A 20,599-nucleotide genomic window follows, 5' to 3' on the forward strand; every position below is an offset into this window, starting at 1 on the left:
TTGGCTAAACACAAATCTATTTGTCCTTCCTGTTTAGACAACTGCAACTTGTTTACCTAGGAAGAAAATTGCTTTGGCAGCCTTATCAGTATTTGTGGCAAAAAGCTGTGGAGAGCAATGTGTCTGGTCTGCTGCAACCCCCCATAACATCTCTGCATGTGCTTCTGCTGTAATTCCTCACAAGTGAAAAAATGGGGTGGAAACCAAGACCATTCTCTCTTCATCATTGCTGGCATTCAGACATAGAGAGAAGCTTCATGCCACCCCCTGAGTGAGAGCTGAGCTACCTATTTGTGTCAGTCATGTTCCCCATGTTTATACATGAGAGTAGCAGTAGTTGCTACTCTTTGAGCTCCCACAGATTTGGTAAAAATGCCTTCAGGAGTAGCTCCCTCTGCACTTTCCCCCCACTGCTGGATGTTGCTTAGAGCCACAATCCAGCCCTTAGACTGCAAATGGCTTAGAGCAGGGATTATGTTTTTCTTTTATGTTAAACAAGAGCAACCCACACTGAGTGTGCTCATTAAAAAATCATGTTGTTCGACACTGTTCCCTTGGGCTATGGTTAGAGCTTTGCAATTTAACATGCAAAAGACAGGTTGGATTCTCAGGCCAGCCAGGCTCAGAAAAGGATGAGTGGATGGCAAAACAGCGTGTTGGAAGAATAAACCCCATACCCACGGTGGGGCAACAAGCCTTCAACAGGAGATGTTCATAACAATGTGATTGCTTAAATTAATTTAGAAAAACTCCTAACAAGTGTTAAAGAGATGGCTGTTTCTTTCAACCAGAAAGATACATTCTTGGCCATGCTGCCTTGAAAATCACATTAAAAACCAAGTTAAATAGTACCTTGTGCCATTACTAGAAGGTGCATTTCCCATCCTTCCCTATCAAGGAAGCTTACCGTTCTCTAAAGACCACATGCATAGGTAGATAAATAACATAGGAAAGAGGAAAAGTTCTAAGAAGTTAATCATGTTATGCATTGTATTAACTTCATAAATTACCCTAAAAATTTTGCTGTGGGTGAAGGGCAAGAGGGAACTAGGAGAGAAAAACAATGTTATATCTATAACAGTTCAAGGGTTCCATAAAATAGATGCACCACCTGAGCTGAACACAGAATGGTGTTCTGAGAAAAACATTGAGACTTCAATTTTTTTCCATCCTAAATATCAGGAGCTTTAAATGAAGAGAACAGGATTCCACACACACAGTTTCTGCTTCAGATGTTTTGACCAGTTTCAGCCTCTCTGGGCAAACTCTTCCAGGCAAGGTCATCCTACTGTAGCCTCTTGTTTTGGCTGCCCCCTCAATGCTCCTGCTCCAATAAAGTTGCGTTGGGCTGCATGCAGGAGAGATATCTCCAAAGAGAATTAAGGCACAAAGGAGGGAGAAGTGAAACCTCCTCCATTCTAATGGAGGCTGCAAAACCAATTGCATTAATACTCCCTCAATTCCTTAGTGCATCATTTGAAGATGAAATTTGTTAAGCAACTATCTCTGCATCATTATCATGATGAGGCAGTTCAATAGTTAGAGCCTCAACATTCTACCAGCCTGAACCTAGGGAGGCAGAATAAAAACTTCACTCTTAAAATTTCAATTGTGCTGTTCACTGCTGGGATAAAAAAAGATTAAAACTTCTAAATAGTTGGCAGAGACATAGACATCACAGAAAAGTGGTGTCTCTGTTAGGTTCAGGGTACAAGATTAAAAGAACGTAACAGAAGAGTTGAGCATCATTTCTCTGCCTCGGTGGGCATAATACCAATGATCTATGAGACATTCAGAGATGATCCTCAAAAGATTCTTCCTAGTTAATTTTCAAAAATAAAGACATTTCCCTACATTATTCCCACTCCTACAGGTAAGTATGCCAGAGAATTTGGGGAAGGAAGCCAAAGGTATTGAAATGACACTTAAAGTAAATCCTATAGGAATTCACTCAGAGTGAATCCTACTGAAATCATCCTTTGAGAACATCAGAAGAAAATGGGCTAAGAACCTCCAAGCCCTGGAAACCCGTTGGCATCTAACTTGATTGACTTGTGAGATTTTCTTTCCTCCTTGTTGCTTTTTACATTGATATTGTTGTACATTAAACTCCAGATCAGATATTAATGGGCTGATCAACTGTGTTTACAGCAAGCTGTTGCCTTTAAAGTACTTTCTTTTTTCCTTCTCTTCTGCAAAGTGGACACAAACCCTGCTGCTTCCTGTAGGCTTGATCTGCTTGAAAGGAATTAGAAACTGTTTTGTCAGAAGGCAGGGAAAGAAAAAGGTGAACAAAGGTCTCATTTTTATCCATTTGAACCTGAACAACTGTACTAAGGACACAGTGGGCTCTTCTGGCATCAGTATTGACATAACCTACAAGCTTTGGTGTGTTCATGAGGGAATCATTTGCCTGCAGAAATCTTGCTGCTGGAAAAGAATGATGGACTGAACTAAACCTCTCTACTTTGTGCTGGTAAGCCCACTGTCCTCATGCCTGGACAATTGTGACAGCTGGGTCATGCAAAACATACTGTCCTAAAGAAACATCCCATACTGCTGAAGCAGTCTGTGAAACCAGCACCAGTGATGACCAGACTTTGGGAACAGCACAGGAGAGCTCCTTCCTGAGTCCAAACAGGGGATCCCACCTTTTCCCTCCTGTGAAAGCTCAGACACATTTTGAAACAAGTCCTTGCTTGTGACTGGGAAGGAAAACATTTGGATTTAAATTCACCAACAGTTTGGCCTGCCATGACACCACCCAGAGATCATTTGTAATCACTATATTTAGTGGGTTAGTGTACACCCCTTCCAACAGTTGGAGAACTGATGATAACTACCCAAGAAAAGAGTGTCTTGATTTATAGCAATACTAAAAAAGTGTTTAATTGTTTACAGAGCTGTTAAACTGCTTTTCTTAATGTAGATGAGTTCAGCAATAAAAATTGGAGGTAATCATCAGGAATCTGGTTTAGAGATACACTACTTTATTCTTCTGGAAGCAGAAAAGTTGCCTACTAGTGCATGCCAGGACAGTAGGGCAGTGTCCTTTTCATGGAGTTTTCTTTCCCAAGTGCTGTTTTATGCCTCAAATGCTAAAAGATGTTTTGCTGCTGCTCCATGGGAGAAAGGTAGCCTGTAGAGAAGAGTATGCAGGCAGAAGTGGACCAGTATTTTCCAGCTGGAACTAGGTTGTTGCTATAGTAACACTCAAATGATAGACAGATTTTCTGAATGTGCAGTGGTCTACTGTGATAAGAGAGCTTCCAGGATTCCTACCAAATTGCTCCAAACTTGCTGGAGTGCAATACATGAAATGCCACATTTTTGAAATAGCACAAGCAAACAAAAACCAGCACAATAACCAAATAATTTTCCCCCCCCAGCTTTCAAATAAAAACTGCACTTAACACATGCCATTTATATTCCTAGACAATATCTTCCTGACAATCTCTTTTTAGTGCACTGGCATTCCAAATGACAGACCACTCTCTAAGTTTAACACCACCTACAGATAGATTTAATACGCAGGATGCAAAGTCTTGCGTGCACACGTCACTAACTCCTTTGGAGTTTTATTTTTGGGTGAATGCAGCCTGTGCATTGGTGAGAATCCCACTGAGTCAGTGGAGCCTTGCAAGAGCACACCACTCTGTTCAGGGCTATATTTTGCAGCACAGAGACCTTAGAGATAAGCACATGGCGGAACAAATATTATGTTCATAAACCATCCAAAGAGAAGTTTCCCAGGGGCCACTTCCATAAAGTATAAAACATACCACCCTTGGTCATGTCCCCCTCGCACACACTGTGCATGCTGTTTTCATTCAAAGCAGTTTCCTCCTCTGCTCTTCCTTCTTGCTCTGCTCCAAGGGAGGAGGGTTCAGGATTTTGGATTTCAGGGAAGAAATCTTTGAGCACAGCCGGGGCTCGTGAGCATTGCAGAGACATTTTGGCTGTGTCTCTTCATCATCCATTAGCTCTCAGTGGGAGTGCTACTGCACAGTCTGCAGCCTGCAGCTGACAGAGTGTGTTTAATATCCCTTTGCCCCAGTACCCAATCCCCCCAGCATTTCCTCTCCCTAGCAAGCTGCTGCCAATTATATTGGTGAAATCTTCCACTGAACTTAGCCTGATTTTTTGTAAAGGCAATTTCATCCCCATTGAAATGTCCAAGACAGAGGTTTTGACCTGTTTGTGTGTATGAAATATAGTGTGTACTTAGATTACCCTCACTACCCTTAGAGTTGTAACCTAGCTATTACTAGTGCCTTTATCCTCACAAGAGATGTGGGACATAGGAAAGTTTTAACAGCAGCTTTGATGTAAAGGTAGCTGTTAACTTGGAGACCTTTGCACAAAATGTTAAATGAGAAGCCTTGAGCTGGAAACCAATTTTCCTCATTTCAGGGCTTAGATCTTGTGCACACAGCCCTTCTGCTATCAAACATTTCTAGATAATAAAGAGGAAAGGGTTCCTACACCTGTATGACAAAATCTCATTGATTGCAAGAGGAATTACACGTGCTGAAGGGTGTCAAAAGCACGAAATCACATGCATGCCTAAATATGATAACAGATATATAATTTAGGAATGGATTAACACATGAAAGAGTAGCTTGGAGTTTGATTAAATAGTTACATGTATTTGCTTGTTATTTTGGGGAGTGGGGGGAGTTCGGTTGTCTTATTTCTAAAGATTGCTTTGGAACTATTTTTTTCTTGCCTACTTGGTTTATACAACTTTGATAATGTCCCACAACAGGGCTTAACTGAACAAAAAGATTAATTGCCTTTATGATTCACAAGGCACTCTGGATAATTAATTACTCAGCATTTATTGTTTGGCATGTGGTCATCAATCGTTCAAAAAATTCATGTTTGTAAACATATCCTTTGCAGCTGGTCTTCTTATGTCAGACTTCAAAATGACTAGTGGAGATATGACAGAGCTATAAATGTCTTCCTTTAAAATTTACTGGTTGTGCTCCAGTTTATTTCTTGTGGGAAAAATTAAGCAACAGATGTGGCAGGGAAGGAGCTCTAAGGAAGAATGGTAAAGCATCTTGAATGGTTCTCAAATGTATTTTCTTTTTCTCTTTTTGTTATTAGATGTTGGAATCCTCAACTGCTCTTTTTTATGGCTTCTGTCTGTGAGCATTAGATCTGATTGTAAGGTGACTTGATAGACTTGAAGAAGTCTGAAATGAGACCTGTGGCAGAACAAGAAGAAAAGCTAACCAACACAGTTAGTATCTACTCAGCTCTGCCCAGCAGGGAAAGGCAGTGTAAGAACCACAAATCCTGAAAGAATAGGCTTTATTTTTTTATCAGGAAGATCAGCAGCTCCATGGCTTACAAAAAGAATTCTTAATACTCTCCATGGTAAGACTTAAGACTATCTGGTCATTAGATAGCAGAAATCACAACCATCTGAGCTAGAATTTTTCATTGGGATTGAAGCTGATGTATGAGATGTGTCCCACAGCTGACTGATTCTCCCACTGCACAGTCCTGATCATCACCACCCAGGGCTGCTCAATGCCCTGAAAGGGGCAGAAGTTCTGTGAGGGAAATGAAATGCTTTCTTATAAAGTTAAGGATCATATTATCTTTAAGACAGACTCATCTTCAGATTGCTTGAGTTATGTTATTTCTTCATTTCCTAAGTTGCAAACACTTCCATTTCAAGCTGTGCACTTTTTACCAAGTGATTGACAGCCACTAGTATGCATATATGTATGCAAATACTGAGAGCGTATGCAGCATCTATTTTTAGAAGTGATACAGGAAAAGGCAACTGAACACCATTTCTATTTAAATTATAGTGTCAGTTCATTGCTTTTTTAAAGACTAACTTGTGCTTTTAAAATCAGATGCCAGCTACTATGCCACACAGTGAAACTTTGATCTGCCTTAAGTGTAGGCTTCAGCTTTAGTATAGACCTGTTGAAGGACATATATTTAGAATTAGAAGGACCTTCCTGGTTGCCATGAGACATCTCTACAGGCTATGCTAAAGGGGCTGACTTCTGGGAGACCAGGACAAGGGCTTTTGAACAAAAGTAGGTACAATTGTAGTGACTGCAGAGACTTCACATGCAAATCAATGTAAATCTTATGCTTGTTTACTTTGACAAGTACTGTGTCAGAGAGATTTCTGTACTGCAGTTGTCATACCCTCAGGTATCTCTGTCCCAGAGTTTGTGGCTCTATCTCCATGTCTTTCCTCCTAACATTCTACCCTGTCATTAGGGTAAGCCATGAACCCCCCCAGACCTGGTATGTGCTTTCCAAGCCTGTTTTGGAGGGGTGGAAGAAAAGGAGTCTTTAGTATAAATAGTCTTTTAGCTTAATAATATATTAAAAGGTAAGCAAACTTGCTTATCTGCTGCCTATAGGACTTGGACATGCTCAGAGGTGACAGTGCTAGCACCCTGTCTTGCATCATCTGAACCCGCAGTCTCTCACTGTCATATGTACAATCCACACCACTTTGGGGGGCAGAAGGAGACAAGAGGGGTTTAAGGCTTAAAGTGAAACAAATTCCAAAAACTGAAGAGTTACCTGCAGCATGCAAACAAGACAGGCCACACTCTCTAAGGCTGGGTTCATAGAGTCCTGTGCTAAAACAGCCTACAGTGTGCATAGTAGAAGCAGGGAAATTATCTATATTATCTATAATATATCTATATATTATCTATATTTATATCTATATTTATCTATATTATCTTTTCTTGCCTCAGATCCTGGTGTGCCATGTTATTACTGGTTCATTTTTGCTGCAGGTTAGGGAAGAGGAAGGCAGCTGGAAGATTGCCCTGCACAGGGGCAGCTCTGACAGCTCCAAAATCTGCTTGCTAGTGTCAGTTCTTCCCTGGTGAACAGGTTAAGCAAACAGCAGGCTCTGAGGAGCCTTGGGAAGCCTCATGCAAGGAAACACTTGAACCCATAAGAACAATTAAGAAACCCTTGAGTACCACTGTAGGGCATTTTTTATGTATGTGGAAGGAAGAAGTGGGTAGCTTGTGCTGACAGGACTCAAAGGCTTGGATGCTTGGCAGCAGTACTGAGGTACACAGAAAGAATCCAAGGGGAATAAATCAACAGCACTGCATTATGTGTTATGAAAAATCTACTGAGAGATTTAACACAGCTATCTCAATGAATGCTGTGAGAGAGTTTCAGCATAAATTACCCAGTCAATTCCTTCTCTTGCTGATGCACATAATAGGGATGGAGATTTTGCATGGCTAAATATAGAAGAAATGTGGGGCAGAGATATTTTGTACACCTTGACTAGAGTTTGCAGTTTACACAAGTCTCTCTATGTGTCAGAGAGAGTACCACTCAGAATACCATGGTTTTGCCTGCCATTTAGGGCTGGCCTGTGTTAGAGAGGCTTTATGCTGCTATTTTCACTAGCACACAAAGATACAGGCCCTTTTTTGAGTGTTTTACATCTGTTTCTGGAAGCTGCAGTTTATGTAGTTTGAAAGTACCATTTGTACTAGAGAAACTCATTTTGCAGCTGGAAGCAGAATAAGCTCTGCCATTAGAAGCACCTTTAACTGGTATGATTACATGGGGTCTCAGGAAAGTAAGAATGGTTCCTTTACTAGTGCAGCTAAAGCTGCAAGACTTGCTAGCCTAAACAAATCTTTAGATGCACTTTTCCAACTCCAGCTGTTTTCATCCCAGAGTTCTCAGGTCCTTCACTGCAACATGGAGTGCAGTGAGGGAGATGGAATTGAAAACCACATCTGCTTTCTTTCTGAGTACCAAACTAGGGGAGTGGGCATGGTATGCAACAATGGTTTATTTTCAACCAGTGATTTTGCTTTTTTTGATTACAGTGATTAATCTGCATGTGTGAATAATACCTTTGCATTGTGCCTGGAAATAAGCTTGCTCTGTAAGCATGGCCTGAGCTTGCCAGCCCTCCTTCAGCACACAGCTCCCTCCACAATCCCCCAAATCACTGCACACACTCTTTTGCTGCCTTATAACCACGGGAAAATTGTCTGCCCCACGTTCTGAAGGACATTGTTTCAGCTAGAGCCTTGCCAAGTGCACAGTGCCTCTGCATAAGGTGAACAGACAGGAGAGAATTTACTTTAAATGGAGCAAACTTAATTACAAAAGAACTTTTCTTGGGTAGAATGATGGCTTTCTCATGGCTTTTTCTGCTTCCAGGATTCTTTTTTGCTTAATTTATTTTTACTTTTTTTTTTTCTTTTAATATGGGTGTGGTGCCTGAGGGCTTGGCTCGGGACAGGCGAGTGCTACATGCATGTGGCCAGCCTAAGCCACATTCTGACACATCCTCCACTTTCTCAGAGCTTGAGCTTGAGGGTTTGTGTTCTGGGAGCCTCCCTGCTCAGTGGGGAGCTATTCAGTACAGTGATAGAACATGGGGAGAGATTTATCTCATCCTGAAATAAATGCCTATTAGCTGGTCAGCTGAATCCCTTCCAGACTCCAGTGAGTACAGCGAGACAGAGAAGGAGGTAAGTACATGGTCAAATCAAACTGAATACAACAGCTATAGACATTTTTATTGACTCTCATCAGGGACAGCATTAATTAGCTAGGATTACCATAATTTTTTGGATGCCAGAGATTCAAAATTGCTGCAGAAGCCAAGAAACCAACATTTGATGTGTGCATGTATTTAAGATACCTGAGGAAAGATAAGAGGCTCCAGGAATGAGAAGCTCAGTTATATAGACAGGAACATTGTTTCTAAAGATTTTCAAGCATATGATCTCACAGATTTTTTTTCCCAAAAATGTCAGAGACCTGTTCCTAGCAGTAGAATTATAGAATCATAGTATCATAGAAGAGTTTGAGCTGGAAAGAACCTTTAAAGCTCATCTAATCTCATCACCTGGCAATGAACAGGGACATGTTCAACTCAATCAGGTTGTTTAGATCCCCATCCAAACTGATCTTCAATGTTTCCAGGGATGGAGCATCTACCACATCTCTGGGGAATCTGCTTCAGTGTTTTACCATCCTCATTGTAAAATTCTTCCTTATTTCTAATCTAAATAATCTTATCTAAACCATAGCTAAATTATCAATGATCAACTGATTTGTGAGTCCTCCAGTGCTCAAATGAGTAGTAAAGTTTTGAGAATTTGGAGGAAGAGGAGAAGGGGCTGTGTCTGGAATATCTGGAGATCAAGTCCAAATCTGAAGTACTCTGCATGATGTCCTGGAAGTCTCAGGACAGACTCTCCAGAGTGAAAGAAGGTGATGTCTCTTCCTTTTCTTAATTTCATTCATTACTGCAAGTTTTGTTCCATTATAATGAATACTCAGCTCCTGTATGAAAGTATATTTGTATACATACTCATTTTCTGGTCCAGCTCTTTTGAATACATTAGGAATTGTGTCCAGAAACATTATTATATGGAGGGGGATTATATCTCTGAGGACTCTGAAAGTAATCAGAGACAGTCGATGAAGTGAGTAGAGAGAACCTACTCCCAGCTGACTGCATACAACACTCCCTGAAATCCTATTCCATATGGAATATGTATCTGTTCCCTATGGAACATATGTGGTGCCACTGAATTTGCTGCAAGTACAGAATAGTTCCATATAAATACCTATCTGATATTTAGTTTTGCACATTCAGTAGTTTGTGCCATAAAAGCAGAGAAAAAAAAATAATTCCTTTCTTTGACCTGACCTTTAAGCACTGAAACCTGCACATGGCCCACATCCAGGCTTAACCCCCTCAGATATTTCACTATTTTTAAAAGCAAGGCTAGCTTCTATTGTGAAAAATACAACATATACACAGACTGTGTCTTTGTTGTTCCTTTGGGCAGAGCTGGGTAAAAAACCCACCAGCTGTTCTAGGGGGTACGGCAAGATGTTTGCAAGGGATTAAATTCTCTTGTATAGGGACACTGATTTTCTGCCTAGATATTACTTCCCTGTCTACTGTGTGCTGCTTGTCCATTACAAAGGAATAGTGATGCTCAAATGCCCTGAAGTATGACAGAAATGAAGGTCATGGAACAGATACAGATAAGTTAACAGTTAACTTAACTTGAATAAAGACCCACCTGGAGGATTGCTGCATTGTGGCTGCATTCTTTGCCCACCAACAGGGATGGGAAAAACATGTGAGTTTTCAGAGATGTCAGAATGGGCATCCTTTCTTCAGATTAATGTGTTCATCTTGTTTGGAGGACAAATGCAAATAAAGCACCTGAAATGATTACACTGCAAGTGTAATTCATAGCTCTGCCTCTAAAATCATGTGACCATGCATGAAATGGGATGCTTCTGACTTCAAAACATATTTTCTCTTATGAAGATCAAACCCTTGACTTAGTGTATATAGTACCATAAATTCCTAAACATGTTTTATAGACAAAAATAACTTTTTTTTTACTCTATTGGAGAAAGTAACATGGGGGCGGGGGGGGTCCTTGAATGTCTTCTGTCACCACAGCTGCTCTGTTTCAATACAACCCAAGTGGAAAATACCTTGCAAAGGTACCTGCATCACCTCCATCTCTTACATCTCTGTGGTAGTTCCAGGGATGTGGCAAGTCACAGCTGCTGCCATAGACCTGCCAATTCCTTATGTGGTACCCAACAGCTGTTGGAAGCTGTGTGTTAAAACTCATGCTGGGATTTGAATTTCTATATACTCTTCCTCAGGAAGTGAAAACTGCAATGCAATCTTTATGTCCCCAACTCCCAGCCTGTGCTTCCTTATTAACAGGGATTCCACTTTGGCTGAGAATATGCACTACAGCATGCTGTTATTCTTAATTTCTTATTTTTTTTTTTTTCACAAAACTACATTTTGGCATGCAATCTCCTCCTCCATCTGCCTACTACACATGCATGTGCTTTCAGTTACAAAGCACTCTGATTTATATCTTATGTAAAAATGCAAAGCTTCAGGAACACATCTCAGGAGGGCAGCAGCTTTCTCAGGACTGGCAGCATCTGTATTCCTCTGCCTCTGCCAAACACCATACAGAGGGCTCAGTTCCAACACCATTAGTGCTGCTGAAGCTGATTTCTGGCTACTGCTACTTTTTTCAAGGGCTGCTGTGGGCTGTATCCCCAGCTGGAGAGTTAAGAACCCAGAGACAAGGTGCAGAGAGGAGCAAACAAGGAAGCTGCAGGTTGAATATTGCTCACCAGTCTAAGCAAGTCTCTGCCAGACAGGGTCCAAAAAACTGCAGGAAATGCAGAAAAGGGCAACAAAAAATATTTAAAGGACTTGAGGGACTCATTTCTAGAGAAGATTAAAGAAATAAAAGTTTAGCTCAGTATCACAGACTAAGGGGGAATAGAATAACTCCATAAAAGCCTCTGCAGGTGCAAAGAAATAGAGAAACCTTGTTTAAAATGATTTAAGGAATAGCTAGTAATAAAAGAGTGGCATTGATTAAAGGAAATGTAGTCAAAACTCCTGGAAGCTTTTTGTAACATTGTAGCAACCAAGAGATGGATGAATTCTAGAATCTGAATTCTAGAATCCAATGGAAACTCTCTTGCTTTGATAATTTGAAAACCAGACTGGACAAAGTTGCTAGTACTAATTGGGAATGAACAAGATAAATATCATATGGAAAAATATGTACTTTGTTTTTTAAGAGGTAGGAACACAACACTAAGAAGAAGGTGTCCCTGTGCAGCAGAGGTGCAAAGGAAACTTTAATGGCTCTCTCAGTGTATGGCACCAGGAGCTGAGCAGTTTGATTCAGATACCCTCTGACTGATCCACATATGCTTGGCCATGAGAAAAAACCTTTCTGACTAGTTGGTCATATAGCAATAAACTGCTTTACCCAAGCAGATTTCTGGTATTGGACTTAATGCCAGTCCCACTGGTTCACATTTCAGACAGGAACTATGTAGGAGGATGAATCCCATCCTGTCTACCACCCACTCAGACCCTTTTTTTTTTTCCTCATGTGGTGCTGAAGTAACCCTGATGAGCAGAAGAAATGCACTGAACAGATCTGGTGCAGAAAGGTGCAAAAATGAAAAGTGCCCTCTGTTGTCGTGAAGAAGTCCAAGCTGCAATAAATAGATCTTGAGTCATCATTTGAGGATACAGGCTGGGGAGGTTCAGCTCTCCTGAAAAGTAGCTGGGGGTTCTAGTGAGAAGCAGACCAAACATGATCCAGTCTGTCCTTACAACAAGCCATACCTGAGCCTGTACCAGCAAGAGCACAACCAGCGCATCAAGGAAAGTGATTACCTCACAGTAACAGAGGTAAAGGTACTTTTTAGGCCACACATAGAAAGAACACTGTGGCCCATTTTGAGAGAAGCATTGAAAAGCTGGAGAGGACCCAGAGAACAGTCATGAAGATGATGAGAGGATTGTAGAATATGGCATAAAGAAATCTTGACGAAATTGGCTTTGCTTGTTCTGGAGAATGAAAGGCTCCAGGGGGATGTAGTCACAGTCTTTCAATACCTGAAATGCAGCTACAGAGTTGATGGATGTCCTGACAATGATGCATAGAGTTTCATCAAGAGAAAGTCTGTCTGGATATAAGAAATAATTTTTTGTTGTGAAACAATTAAAACACAGGCTGAGGCTGTCCTGAAGTGGTAGAATCTCCCTTATGGCAAACTTCCAACACAGAGGTCCCTTCCAGATGAGGCTTGCCAAGCTCACTTGGGTTACATGACAAACATAGAAAACTTCTGTCATACAGAAATGATTCTTACTCACTTTCACAAAGCATATCCCTGCATTTCTTTCCTGCAGTCCTTAATCAGCTTTCGTTTTAAGATTGCCTGAGAAAAGACCTTAGATAACTTGTTCCTTTCCATAGGACAGGTGAATTTTTCTTTCTAAGATCCAAAGGAATAGCTTTCCAGCATGATATCAAGCCACATTCCTTTAATTTTATTGTGGCAAATTTATTTGCTCAGATAACTTCATATGCATTTTGCCCTAAAAGAGATTTTAATACAAAATTATTATATAATAATAATTACATATAATTATATTATATTTCTATCCCAAATCAGTTACTTCAAAAATGTTACTTCAACCATCTCTTTTAAACAATAGCACAAGAAAATTATTCAAAAAACTTTGGGCTAATAGTTATTTGTAATGTTTGGTTTCAGTTTTCACATTTTGTCTTTATTAAATCTTTTTCAAGCACGTCTTCACCTTTCTTCATAAGATAGGAAAACTTTCTTTTGAAGCAACAAATTTCTATAAGTGGTTTCAGCTACTTTGGTGTGAATCAGAAGATCTGGCAAAGCTGTCCCTCTTCTGTGAACTTTTCAATTCAATCAGACAATACCATTTTTCAATGTTGGACCAAGCTGCTTTTCTGGCATATTTCCAAGGCACTGAACTTTGGATACTGAGCAGAGTAATCCACAGAAGTTCAGTATATGTTAGCAAAATGTAAGAGTTATTTCTTTAAATGCTCCTGTGGAGCTCTTGGTGGCCAGGAGCACTGCATCCAAGATGTGAGCCTTTTCTTATGAAGGAAGGCTGTGCCCTTTGAAAGAATGGAAGTGTGAGTGGTGAAAGAGGCAATGTACCCACTCTAAGCTGAACACTAATGAAGTTACCTAGCCTCAGAGGAAGAGAATGGGTGTTCCATCTTCCTCTGTCAAGCCAACATTTCTATGGGCTTTTAAATCCCATACTTAATGCTGATATGCATCTTTGTAAATGTGATATTTTTCCTCCTGAGCCAAGCATATTTATCAATCCCATGAGCTGCATTTTAAGTAGCTGAGGATTAGAATGTTTTAAAACAAACCAACGTGTTTCAGTGAGTTACTGAATAAATGGAATCCAGAATGGGCCTTACTTATAAAAAGTAGCTATATTAACTATGCAACCTTATTAATTAAATTGGACTTGCATATATATAAATAAGGTGAAATTTGGTCCAACATTTTTAATTCTGATCTTGTCATGGTCATAAAGGTCAGGGGAGGGGAGGGAAAAAAAAGAAAAAGAAAAAGAAAAGAAAAGAAAAAAGAAAAGAAAAGAGAAAAGAAAAGAAAAGAAAAGAAAAGAAAAGAAAAGAAAAGAAAAGAAAAGAAAAGAAAAGAAAAGAAAAGAAAAGAAAAGAAAAGAAAAGAAAAGGAAAGGAAAGGAAAGGAAAGGAAAGGAAAGGAAAAGAAAAGAAAAGAAAAGAAAAGAAAAGAAAAGAAAAGAAAAGAAAAGAAAAGAAAAGAAAAGAAAAGAAAAGAAAAGAAAAGAAAAGAAAAGAAAAGAAAAGAAAAAGGTCTAATGAAAAACTGGAGAAATAACCTACTAATCTAGGGAAAAAAAGAATCAAACACAATTTCCATAGGCATATAAGCACACATGCATCATGGGGATTAGTGAGAAACTTAATTGTCAATGTGCTGCCTTTGAGAGCTTTGCCAGATCTCATATCTTTGACGGTTCTGATTTTCTTCTAGCTGGTGTCCCTGCCTGAGTTTCTAATGCAGCTAATTCCTCAACTAAATCAAAAGAAGAAAGCTTAATTTTAATGCCCTAGAGTCTTTGCAAGTGACTTTCACACTGGAACAAACTTGAAACTATTTTAATATGGAAGAAAAGCAATTAACTTTGTCAGTAACTTTTTCACTTGCATGTTTAGTATTATTTCAGCTGTGATTTTAAATGAGTTCTCTGCACCTCACTTTGCTTCTTACTTGATTTGCCAATGAAATCTGATCTCCATGTTAGTCACATCACAGTCTTGCATGAAACTAAGCTGAAGACAGGCTTTATTCCTAGCTGAACCTACATAATTTTGATGGAATGTGATACTCAGCCACTTCACTTCTCACTTGGTCAATAAACTACAATCTCTTTTGAGGCTGCAGATAAATTGAATGATTTTGAGAAAAACTAGTTGGTTTCAACATAGTATTTGTGTTTTACAACAAATCTGTGTGCTTTGGGGCTGCACAGTTTTTCATACTTTAATCAGGTAGGCTCCATCCAGCAATAAACAGCGATGCCATTTCCCTGTTGGTGTGGTGTGACCTCCTGTGTGCTCCTGCAGGACTGGCAAGTCTGTGCTGTGTGCACACCAAAGCTCCCCGAGTGCTAATGAGGAGGAAATACAATTCCTCACACACCCCAGACTTTAGAGTGTGTCTTCATCTCTGCTGCTGGCAGCTGGTGAGGAGCATGGTCCTGCACCATGCCTTGGAAAAGCAGGCTGTCAGGACACAGCTAGGAGGCTCAAGTCATTTCAGTCCAAGATAAAGAGACGCTTCAAGCTGGAGCCTCTGGTGCAGCAGAAGGGTCCTTGTGGTAACATCAACTTTACAGATAAAAAAATCATAGAATGTTTTGGCCTGGGTTGGGAGGGACCTTAAAGATCATCTACTTTCAGTCCCCCTGCCATGGGCAGGGGTACCTTGCACTAGACCAGTCTGTGTAGGGCTCCATCCAAACTGGCCTTGAATGCTTTTAGGGCTACCACAAGTGCCCTGGGCAACCTGTTCCAATCTCAGAGCCTCACCAATCTCAGAGCCAAGAATTTCCTCACAGTATCTCATCTAAACCTTTCAATTTAAAGTCATTCCCCCTTGTCATGTCACTACATGTCCTTGCAAATGATCTCTCTCCATCTTTCTTTTAGGCTCCCTTCAGGTATGGAAGGCTGCAGTTAGGTCACCCCAAAGCCTTCTCCTTTCCAGATGGAACAATCCCAGTTTTCTTAGCCTTTCCTCATAACTTGGAGAGAGGTGCTCCATCCCTCTAATCATCTTCATGGCCCTCCTCTGGACTTGCTCCAACAGGTTGATGTCCTTCTAGGTTGGGATCCCAGAGCTGGATGCAGTGTTCCATGTGGGGTGAGCCCAAGAGCAGAGCCGAGCAGAGGAGAGCAGCAGGGCAGAATCACCTCCCTCACCCTGCTGGACACACTGCTTTGGATGCAGCCCAGGAAATTGCTTTTCTGAGCTGTGAGCACCCACTGTCAGCTCATGTTCAACCTCTCATCCACTATCCAAAATGTCATGCTCAGAGAAAATCATGACTGTGTTAAAAGTACATTTCCTTCCAAGTTTTGTGTTTTCCATTTTCCTTCAGTTTTCAGGGTCCTGAAGGCATAGCAGCCTTCCTCTTTTCAAGAGGTTCTTCCTAGCTGCAGAGACTAAGTCTTATTTTTGTGAAGCTGGAAATGAGAGGTGCTTGGAGAAAAGTGAAACTCCCTTGATACAGCCTCATGTCATGCCTCCTTAGTGCAGCCCATGCCTCATGTTCCAGCAGCCCAATGCCACCAGCTATTTCCTGGCTGGCACATCTCTCCCTCTAAAGCTCAATGCTAACAGTCAGTGGCTGTCCTGAGGTGCTTCATTATCCCTGTGTCCTGCCACCTATAGCAACCCACTGTCCCCTCTGATTTGCAAATTTCAGTTGTCCAAGCCCACACCACAGAGACTTGTTGCATCTTGTCCACTGCTCATTTTCACTTGGCTGGCAGACATAGCCTGATCCTTCACCATTGTGCATGCTTGGTTTGTGATCTCCTTCCATTTCCTGAAATCTCTAGGCTGTCTCTCATATAACTGCTGAATTGAATCACCTTTCCTAGAAAGATCTTGGCCACACGTCCTTTCTCAGATTTTTTCTCAGGAAAGAATGGCTGTCTGGGAGAAAGCTGATAGACTGACTGCTGCAGATCCTGTTTCTCATAACACTCACAGCCCAGGGCAGGAGGCACACAATGAACCCTTTACCACCCAGGAGCTCTTCGGCTGCACTCATGCCAAGTCTCAGTCCTGAGTTAGTAATGGTCCATATGCATTATTTCTTTTGGTTGTTTATTAAGTGTGGCTGTCAGTCATGAACATGTGAAGACAATTAAGTTCTCAACTCAAAAAAGAGGCTGTGCATTGAGGTCTGTGCTCCATCGTACTTCTCTAGGCAGCATTTCCCTCATAATGGATGAACAGCTTGTTTATAATTAATCTGAGCCCAGGGACATCCCTTAGCTTGATTTTCTGTATGCCTTCTTCCTATTCAAGCAACAGCAAGGCAAGAACAGACAATGGTTGTGTGGAAAATGTGCTAAAGAGTATCTGTATCAAGTTCAAGCAGTACAAACACAGCTTGGGTGAGGAAGGGGATATTTTAACTGAACAGAGCCCCTAAGAGTCAGAGACACCTCTAGATGGAGATCCTTTTGGTGAGGGACATTCACTGGGCCATGGCCCCATTTAAACATTGGTGGCCATCTTAAAGAGTTGTGGAAGCACCCCAGCAGCTGCAGGAGTTGGAGAGGATGTCCTGTAGCTGGGTTAGACTATAAAGTTTCTTTCTTTCTTTTCTTTTCTCTGTTCATCTTTCTAGAAATGCAGCAACTCCACCACTGTTTTTTGAAACACAGAAGTCAAGTCTGCCTTTCCTTTTCCTTCATTTTCTTTGGTGATCAGGGTGATTTTAAGACATTTGGCTAACTACTGATGCTCCATTTCCCAATGAAACAATAAGCCATAAAACAACTTTACTAGAATATTCTTGCAATTCTCAGCATGTCCCTCAAGACTTGGGCAGCCTCTGAGTGCTTCCATACTAAACAGTAGGGACCACTTTGAACTCCGGTCATGTAAGGCATCAGCTGAGAGGGATGTTCTCTAGGGATCATTGCTAGCCAGTGTTTCTGGAGAGGGTTCTCCTGGGATCAGTGTTAGCCAGTGTTTCTGGAATGTGCTACACAGCAATGGGAGGATATTCAGGCCTCTTGCAAGTTTGAAACAAGAGCCAAGAGGGAATATAATTTTCCAAGGCTGGGAGAGCACCATTTCAAAGTAAAGGCTAAATAATCGATGCTCCCATCTAGTGGTGAAACTGTACCCAATGGTTTAGATGTCAGACATCAACCTGAGCCTCCCAGGAGACATGGAATTGGAAGGGCCATGCCACAGAACAGTGCCACTCCTGGGAACTTCTGTAGGGCTTTGCAATCCGTGGGAGGCTCCCAAAACCATTTAAAAGCTCATGAGAAACCAACTAATAAACTAATTTAAAACTACAAGATTAGTAATAACAAATAAAATGGTAACATCAGGATCAAGGATGCTTTGAAGGCAAGGGAAGCATTCCCAGCAGCATTCTCAAAATTTCTTAAATAACCTTCAGTGAGATGCAGGCACCCTCATTATCTTGGCATTGGTTCCTAAAGCATGAAGGCTGCTATCAAAATGCTACCCAAAGATAGTAACTAGCAACACATTATGGTTGGGTTGTTGCTACAAGATTACCATGTAATTAATATGCTAATGTTCTGCTGAACACTGTTGAACTTATAATTATTGGCCAGAAGAATATCATACTTTTTTTTATTTAATTCTTTTTAGTTTACACCTGAAAGCTTACAGTCAGAGGTGAGCAATTACCATAGGCTCAATTTATTGGAAATCACCCTGTGACACTATTGTAAATAATTTCATGAGGTCTGCTTAGTTCTTTCTAATATGCTTATTTCCATTTGATATGCTTGGAAGCTGATCAGATCAGCAGGAAAGGGTGCTGTTCTTGTCACTGGATTTTTTTTAAAGGCATAGCTGATGCCTACAGGATATCCCCAGAAGCAAAATTCGTTAACGATGCTGAGACTGTACTTTGTCACAAGAATGGTAAAAAGGATTTTAGCATATTCTCTTGTTATACTGTAATTGTTACTGCTCTGTTTTGACTCCACTGCCCTTCTTTACTATACCTACCTATGGTAAAGCAAATAGGAAAATAATTCTAACACTGCTCTTGTATGCACACATTTTCCAACATATTTTGGAGCACTTCGCACTGCCATAATTCCCATTGTACAGAGTCCTAATTCCCAAATCTCAGTACAATGCAACATATGATAGGGCTTCACACAAAGCAAAGGGCAGGACACTCCTTGAGAGGACAGAATATTCTGGAGTGCACTCTTAATGTAGCTGAAGGACAGAAAGGCAGCTCTTCTGACAAGCAGTAGGACTCCAAGCAACAGACAAAGATTGGCTTGCATTTTGCTGCAGGTCACAATAAAGAAGGAACTACACATTTTCTGTTTAACCTGAGTAGGAAGAAGAGACAGCAACATGGATAGAGCTTGGCTAGATTTTAGCTGAATATCTAAACTGTTCTCTCCAAAAAGCTAATCCAGTATTGGCAAGCCATGAATTTAATGACTTGGAACAAGATCCAAAGGGAGCCCACAGAGTGGTTTATGACACGTTTGCTAATGAAGGATTCTGTGTTTATTTATAGGGATGAAATTGATCCAATACTAAGTAATATATGAGAAAAAATCAGTAAGAATTCATTTAGGTTGACTGAAACTAAGCAAAAAGTACTGCTAAAACTATTGGGATGATAAAAGTGCTGATAAAATTCCCAATCAAAACATAGCTGTCAGTGTTTGCATCCTGTGTGGAGGTTTTACACCTGCAAATGAAGGAAAAGTCTGTGGAAAATGAGTGAGAAGCCACAAACACAGTGGGTGGCTGTCACAAGAAATTATGCTGCCAGAGTAAAAGAAAAATCACTCTTCAAAATGAGAGCAATACATGGGTAGCAAATAGACCAAAGATGCTGCCTTAATGAAGAAGAAAGTTAAGGAAAGAAAAGATCACATCAGAACTAATGTCACCTTGTCAGTAAGAGACCAGGTGTCACTAACAGAGATGATTCCTAAGATAAATGCCACTGCAAAGCCCAAGCAAAATTTCAGCACACCAGTCAAAATAATGCTTGTAAAAGTCCGTAACCAGTCACAGCTCTCAAACCTTGCAAAATTGTCAGGCAGAGATTTTTTATAAAGGACAGAACTGCTAATCATCATGTCAAGTGTGTCCACAAGCACACTGCATACTCAAGCACATATGGATCTGACATTCAGGTTATGTAAAATTTCCATTCCTGTACTATAATCCTGAGAACTTCAGTCTAGGATACAACATGACACAATCTGCATCATGTTCCAGACACCTAAGAAAGGAACAAGTGCATCATCAGAGTAAAATATTTCCATCCTTTTCTTTCAGCTTAGGATAACCCTAAAAAAATGGTAAAAAGATGTGCTACTGTTGTTGTGTATTTGACTTAAAAAGATATTAGAGGTTTCAAGTTATCTTGCCAAGCTTTTACCTTATTTTTCAGAAGTCTTGGTAACACTCAGATCTGTTAACGATTGCATTTCAATGGGATGCTGGCAGGAATGCACCTTCATCAGATGATGTAAATAATAAAAATTCAGATGGATGCATCCAAGAGATGACTTGTGGCTCTGTTACTGCGGGTAGGGCAGTGAGCAGTTTATGCATGCAGCTCTTCCAGCTCTACAGTAATAACGTATGCACAGATTGAAAAAAGAGATGTGTGCAATTGTGTTTGGCTGAGAGGGTTTCCATCAGGGTGTGTGGGAGAAATGTGATTGTGGAATCTCATCATACGTTACCCACACTGCCTCTATTGCAAACCCATCTGAAAAACACAATCCATAAATATTTTTATTCCTATTTGAATAATATGGTTTGTCATTAAATACCAGGGCTCTAAAAGACATACTCTAAGCAATTTTATGTTTATATTGATTGAACTTACCTTATTAATATTTTACCTCTG

General features: G+C 40.5%; 1 protein-coding gene across 1 annotated transcript in view; it reads left to right on the forward strand.

The window, feature by feature from the left end:
- Positions 1-20,599, forward strand: part of ST6GAL2 (ST6 beta-galactoside alpha-2,6-sialyltransferase 2) — a 173,565-nt gene that overhangs the window by 90,865 nt on the left and 62,101 nt on the right. The window lies entirely within an intron of this gene.

The sequence above is a fragment of the Agelaius tricolor genome, unplaced genomic scaffold (assembly GCF_023055355.1).
Source record: "Agelaius tricolor isolate 1412-34295 unplaced genomic scaffold, bAgeTri1.0.p SCAF_7, whole genome shotgun sequence".
NCBI lineage: Eukaryota > Metazoa > Chordata > Aves > Passeriformes > Icteridae > Agelaius > Agelaius tricolor.